At 34.7% G+C, this 6,254-nt stretch overlaps 1 long non-coding RNA gene across 1 annotated transcript; it reads right to left on the bottom strand.

Annotated features, from left to right (window-relative positions):
- Window positions 1-1,337: 1,337 nt before the first annotated feature.
- Window positions 1,338-5,908, bottom strand: LOC134805490 (uncharacterized). The gene is made up of 2 exons (XR_010146299.1): window positions 5,551-5,908; window positions 1,338-1,556 (listed from the first exon to the last, which is right to left on the bottom strand). It is a non-coding gene; the product is annotated as an uncharacterized LOC134805490 (long non-coding RNA).
- Window positions 5,909-6,254: the final 346 nt, after the last annotated feature.

The following is a 6,254-nucleotide window of genomic DNA, read 5'->3' as shown; positions in this document are numbered from 1 at the left end:
CGCACTACACTGTTGTGTTCTACATCAACCTATGTTTGCCCCATGATTTAGATTATTATTGATTTTTTCATTACTTAAATACAATAACCGAATTATGCAACTGCGTAGTCAGGCGATATAGTTTAAGGAGTACCAATATATTATAATATGTATAAAACCTGAATCGCTTCATATGCTCTATCTAACAGGTACGTTATCTGTTCTACGCATGTCTGCGCAAAAGTGGCGGCGTTTTTAAAATAGCAGTCTCTAATTTATTTGTTATTTATTTTAATTTCTCACAAAGCACTTGTTTTATTTCCAATATTTTTTTGGTAAAGTGTGTTAAATAAACGGACGATTGTAGAAATATTTTGATCTGGAGTGTACGTTTAAGTAAACTAGTTTTTTACGCAACATAAAACAAAAAATACGCCATAATAAATAGATCTCATTGTATCCCGTTGGTGATAGTTTCCATATAAGTAAAGATTTATATTTTGACCAAATCATCGAATTTTCGAGTTGTGTAGGATTTTCTAAGTTACATTTATATCGATTGTTATAAAAAAAACTATAGATTGAGCTTATTTTACACAGCTCACAGGAAATTCTCGGGATTTCTTTGTTCTTAATCATGAACTAACTAACGAAATGTAATTTATACATCCTCCCGACTGTACGACTTTGTCGGTATAGCGTTCTAGACTTTGACCTTAGGGTCATTAATTTCCTGAAGGGCTCAATTAGGGCGCTCCGGATAATCGTACCGTGGGCATCTGTAAACCCTAAATATTGATTAGAAAAAGCTTTCAGAACTGTAGGAATTGATGCAAGGAAAAATTTTTCTTCCCCCGTCTACACCGTGTACTGGTACGCGCCCCGCCGCACGGTGGGCTGAAAATCGGTCTCCATAGAAATAGAAACCGAAGTCTTAAATTTGAACTTTTTTTATTGGAATAGCTTTTGTTAGGTTTTATTATGTTCCAAAATTAATCTTAGCTAATTTGGTTGGAAAAATAATTAATTATATTTTTTTTTTAAATCTTTGTATGGCGCGTATCAGAAAAAACGAGTTGCCTCCGAAAATAAAAAGTTAACCGCAATATCCTGACAGATGATTTTAAAACCAATTATTCTTGATTTTTCCACATAATTACAATTTTCCTACGGCGTGCACTTTTTTTTTTTAATCGATATACATATATATTTTACTTTTTTATTATAATACAGTTATATTCGTTATTTTGACTACAAAAAATGAATTTGAGTTTGATCGAACCAATAACTTACGCGTAGTGAATTTTTGTTCTAAGCAAATGTATGGAGGGTACGAGTAAAACGGATTTTTTTTCAAAAATTAAAGGTATACCGTAATATCCTTGCAGATGATTTAAGTACCAATTATTAATGATATTTTGACATAACGCGAACTTTTCTACCGTATGCACTTATTTAATAAAAAATAAAAAACTTATTTTTTCATGCTGAAATAGCTTTTTCTCATTGTTTTAATCAAATAAATAATAAACATACAAGAGTTACAAGTAGAAAATTGAAAATAAAACCATTACATCCTTTACATTATTACCCTTGTATCCACTTTATTACATTATCTTTGTACTTAATGAAACAGTATTTAACAAATGACACATTGACAACTGATGAGTCTAAAATTAATGATCATTAATGAGGTCCGGTTACAATCGTTAGTAGATATTATGAATGCAGGTTAATCATTAAGGTTTTAATTAGGGCATGCTCCCGGGAATTCCCGGTTCTCATATTCCCGGGAATTCCCGGGAATTTTATAGTGTCAAAAGAACCGGTACTGAAGACCCGGTACCGGTACTTCCCGGTTCTCATCATATGACTATTTATTCCCATTTCAATAATAGTAGTCCCATTCTCTAAGTAATTGTAATACATTCGTTTGAATTGTTAGTTTTATTTTATAAAAATGTGGATGTATTGTTATTTTATTATTTTTGCTTGTATGTAAATTCAATGATGACGTGTAAAAGTGCCCTTGTGGCCTATTTGCTGAATAAATGTTGAGTTTGATGTTTGATGAGTAATGTTTTAGTACTTTAGCTCGGGACATAATATAACATTTAATAATAGTGCTATGAAACGGGGACTCAAATAACCCGACAAACTAACCTAGTAAAGTAGACATTCGTGCAGGCAGGCCGTGCCGTCGTAGTGCTGAGTGCATCGACTACGCTACGGCCGGGCCGTGTGGCTCGGCCCAGGCGGAGGCAGTGTGCCGGTTAATTTCGTAAAATAGGTTGGAACGCCAATTAAGTGTTTGTTTACTATAAAATAAGTCATAATATATTAATTCTTATGCAATTATTCATATGAAAATAAATCATTCATAAAGATTGTACGCTAACACAAGCAATTTCTTAAAAATAATCGTAAGGTGCCTTGAGAACCGGGAAGAACTGGGAATCCCGGTTTCGGCCATGCCCAGAACCGGGAAATGAAATTCTTGGTACCGGAACCGGTACTGCATGCCCTAGTTTTAATCATTATGCTTATAATTAGACGTAAAACTAATTACAATAGCAATGATATACTCGTAGAATGGTGGTGTTCATTAGTACTAGCAATAAATAGGTAAGGGGTACATTTTATATTTTAGTTCATCTTGAGCTTCTTAACCGCTAACTTATACGACCATAAACCATGGACAGTCTTATTACGAACTTGGACTTGTTTGTTATCCTAAAATCTCAAGGATCTAGTTTAAATCACGAAGCTTTGTTTAAAATAGTGCTAACTAAATCAAACCTTAAAATAACCTATCAGAAGAAGATCGTGACACCTTCAAAGAAGTTTGCCGAAGATTTACAAGAGCTGCTACTGACAGATGGAAGAAAAGCCAACGAAACACAGAAAAATTTAGAACAATGTATGGATTTTGGTTAGAAGCAAATATTGACTGGCCAAATTGCTTTTATCTTCAGTTGGATCTTCAGTTAGCTCACGCATCAACCAGCAGTGATCTCATTCCTCATACACTAAGCACATCATCAACTGGAACTATGACGCGATTGAAACGTAAACCATTCGAAGACCTCGGAACGAAGCAGTAAAAAAACAGATGCAGCGATCTAAGCGTTGAAAACACAGACGAAGTGGTGTTTTCAGCTGTAAAGCTTTTAAAAGAAGATGGTCGGGGTGAAATTGCATCAGTGATAGAATATATGTTAAAGAACCCAGAAGCAGTCCAGAAATTCACTGCAATCATCAAGAAGCCTGGTTCTACCGCGTCACTTACAGCAGAGAAGGCATTAGGTCTACTGATTTCTTTGAAGTTAAGTAAATGGCAATACATAACTTTACGAGAGACAGCCATCAGAGAGGGTGCTTCAAACTTATACCCATCGTATTATAAAGTGCAGAAGGCTAAATTAGATTGTTATCCACCAACGCAATCTGTTACTATAACGGATTTTTCGTGTGAGATAACATTGCAAGCTTTGCTGGATTTAACAGTTACACGAATTTTGAATAGTTTACAGGAACAAGTAGAAGACATGCAGTTTAAGTTTAATTTCTAAATGGGGATTTGACGGTGCTTCCAGTCAAAGCCGGTACAAGCAGAAAATTGGTGGCAGTGAACAAGATGACTCAAGCATTTTTATGACGACTTTAGTGCCACTAAAGCTTATCTCTGGCGACAAAACAATTTGGACAAATCCAAAACCATGTTCTGCTTCATATTGTCTCCCAAGCAATTTACATTTACTAAAGAGAACAAAAACTTTGTTCTAGCTCAAAAGAAAAAAATGGACGATGAAATCAAAGACCTAGTGCCCACAGAACATAGGAACAACAAAGTGACACATAAGCTGAAGATGACGATGGTAGATGACAAAATCTGGACATATCTTTCACAGGCTAGGTCAAGTGCAACATGCGTTTTATGTTTATCTAAGCCTAATGAAATGAACAATATAGACAAAGTTTCGAGAAAAACAGTGCCTGATACTACCTTATATGAATTTGGACTATCATCTTTACATGCCCGGATCAATACCATGGAATGCCTTCTTCATATAGCATATCGATTGGAATTTTATGCAACTGAAAAGAGGGGCCTTAAACAGAAGATGGAACTACGGAAGAAGATTATTCAAGATCGCTTCAAAGACGAACTAAATCTTTTAGTCGATGTAGTAAAACAAGGTTCTGGAACAACGAATGATGGAAACACAGCACGAAAATTTTTCGAAGATCCCGAAAAAACGGCTAATATCACTGGACTGGACAAACAACTGATTCGGAGATTTGCTGTAATTCTGCAAGCTGTCACATCAGGTGAGGTAATTGACACTGAAAAGTTTAAAGCCTATTGTAAAGATACAGCGGACGACTATATTAAATTTTACAGTTGGTATAAGATGCCCCCAACAGTGCATCAATTGCTGATCCATGGCACAGATATCATTGCACAAAATGATATCGTACCGATTGGTCATATATTATCTCTGAAGAAGCATCCGAGGCACGCAACAAAGACTTCAGAATGTTCATAGAGCATCACTCACAAAAAAAAAACGAGACAAGATTCGAACAGGGATGTTTTTAATATGTTACTTTTGTCTTCCGATCCTGACCTTTCTTCAATGAGGCCAACAATAAGTGGAAAAAAGAAACAGGCTTTCTTCCCTGAAACTTTAGAATTATTCATTTGTCTGGAACCTCAAGAAGAAGAAGTGACAGATACCTCAAATGTGTACGCTGATTCTGAAATGGACACGGATTCGGAAGTAAGCGACCAGGAAAACTAAACTTTCAGGATTCCAATATTAGCATTAGAATACTTTTTTTAAATCATTTATTTACATACAATATATATACAGTGGTACTACTAAACGAAATTAATAACTAGCTTGAATCTAAAATAGGCCCTTGAGGCATTGTACCAAGGATGCTGGCGGCATTTCCTCGCTGTATCGCAATGCTGATACGTTGTGCGAGGTAGCCGCCAGCTCTTCGGTCACCAGTTACGTCAACCAGACGCTTCGCGATTTCTGCGAACAACTTTTAATTAGGATAGCATTACATATACTTATTTCTGTTTTTATGTAAACCAATTATTGATAATGTTACTGATATTTATTTAATTAAGTAAATTCGTAGTATCTACTAATGATTGTAACCGGACCTTATTAACGATCATTAATTTTAGACTCATCAGTTGTCAATATGTCAAATTTGTTAAATATTGTTTCATTAAGTACAAAGATAATGTAATAAAGAGGATACAAGGGTAATAATGTAAAGGATGTAATGGTTTTATTTTCAATTTTATACTTGTAACTCTTCAATGTTTATTATTTATTTGATTAAAACAATGAGAAAAAGCTATTTCAGCATGAAAAAATAAGTTTTTTATTTTTTGTTAAATAAGTGCATACGGTAGAAAAGTTCGCGTTATGTCAAAATATCATTAATAATTGGTACTTAAATCATCTGCAAGGATATTACGGTATAAGTTTAATTTTTGAAAAAAAAATCCGTTTTACTCGTACGCTCCATACATTTGCTTAGAACAAAAATTCACTACGCGTAAGTTATTGGTTCGATCAAACTCAAATTCATTTTTTGTAGTCAAAATAACGAGTATAACCGTATTAAAAAAAAAAAAAAAAAAAAAAAAATATATATACATATATCGATTAAAAAAAAAAGTGCACCCCGTAGGAAAATTCTAATTATGTGGAAAAATCAAGAATAATTGGTTTTAAAATCATCTGTCAGGATATTACGGTTAACTTTTTATTTTCGGAGAAAACTCGATTTTTCTGATATGCGCCATACAAAGATTTTGAAAAAAAAATATAATTAATTATTTTTCCAACCAAATTAGCTAAGATTAATTTTGGGACATAATAAAACCTAACAAAAGCTATTACAATACAAAACAGTTCAAATTTAAGAGTTCGGTTTCTATTTCTATGGAGGCCGATTTTCAGCCCACCGTGCGCCGCCGCGTTGGTCAACGACACCTTCTCGTAACTGATGAGGCCCTGGTACTTACTCCGCGCTAAATTCGATTTTTAGACAGTTGTTTTCTCGATTTTGGCCACCGTAGCCTATAGAGACTGGTACGTAAATGAGGACACGAGTGAAACGCACCGTAGCTATTTGCACACTGGTTTATTGATAATAGGCCTACCGCGGGGGGGCGCGGGCGCAGCCGCTACTAATCATACGTACTATCCCTCCACCTTTATTTAACAATACCTTAAAAGTAT

Source organism: Cydia splendana, unplaced genomic scaffold (genome assembly GCF_910591565.1).
Source record: "Cydia splendana unplaced genomic scaffold, ilCydSple1.2 scaffold_122_ctg1, whole genome shotgun sequence".
NCBI classification, from domain to species: Eukaryota; Metazoa; Arthropoda; class Insecta; order Lepidoptera; family Tortricidae; genus Cydia; species Cydia splendana.
Note: the sequence above shows the minus strand (reverse complement) of the source record. Positions and strands in the feature narration are given on the sequence as shown.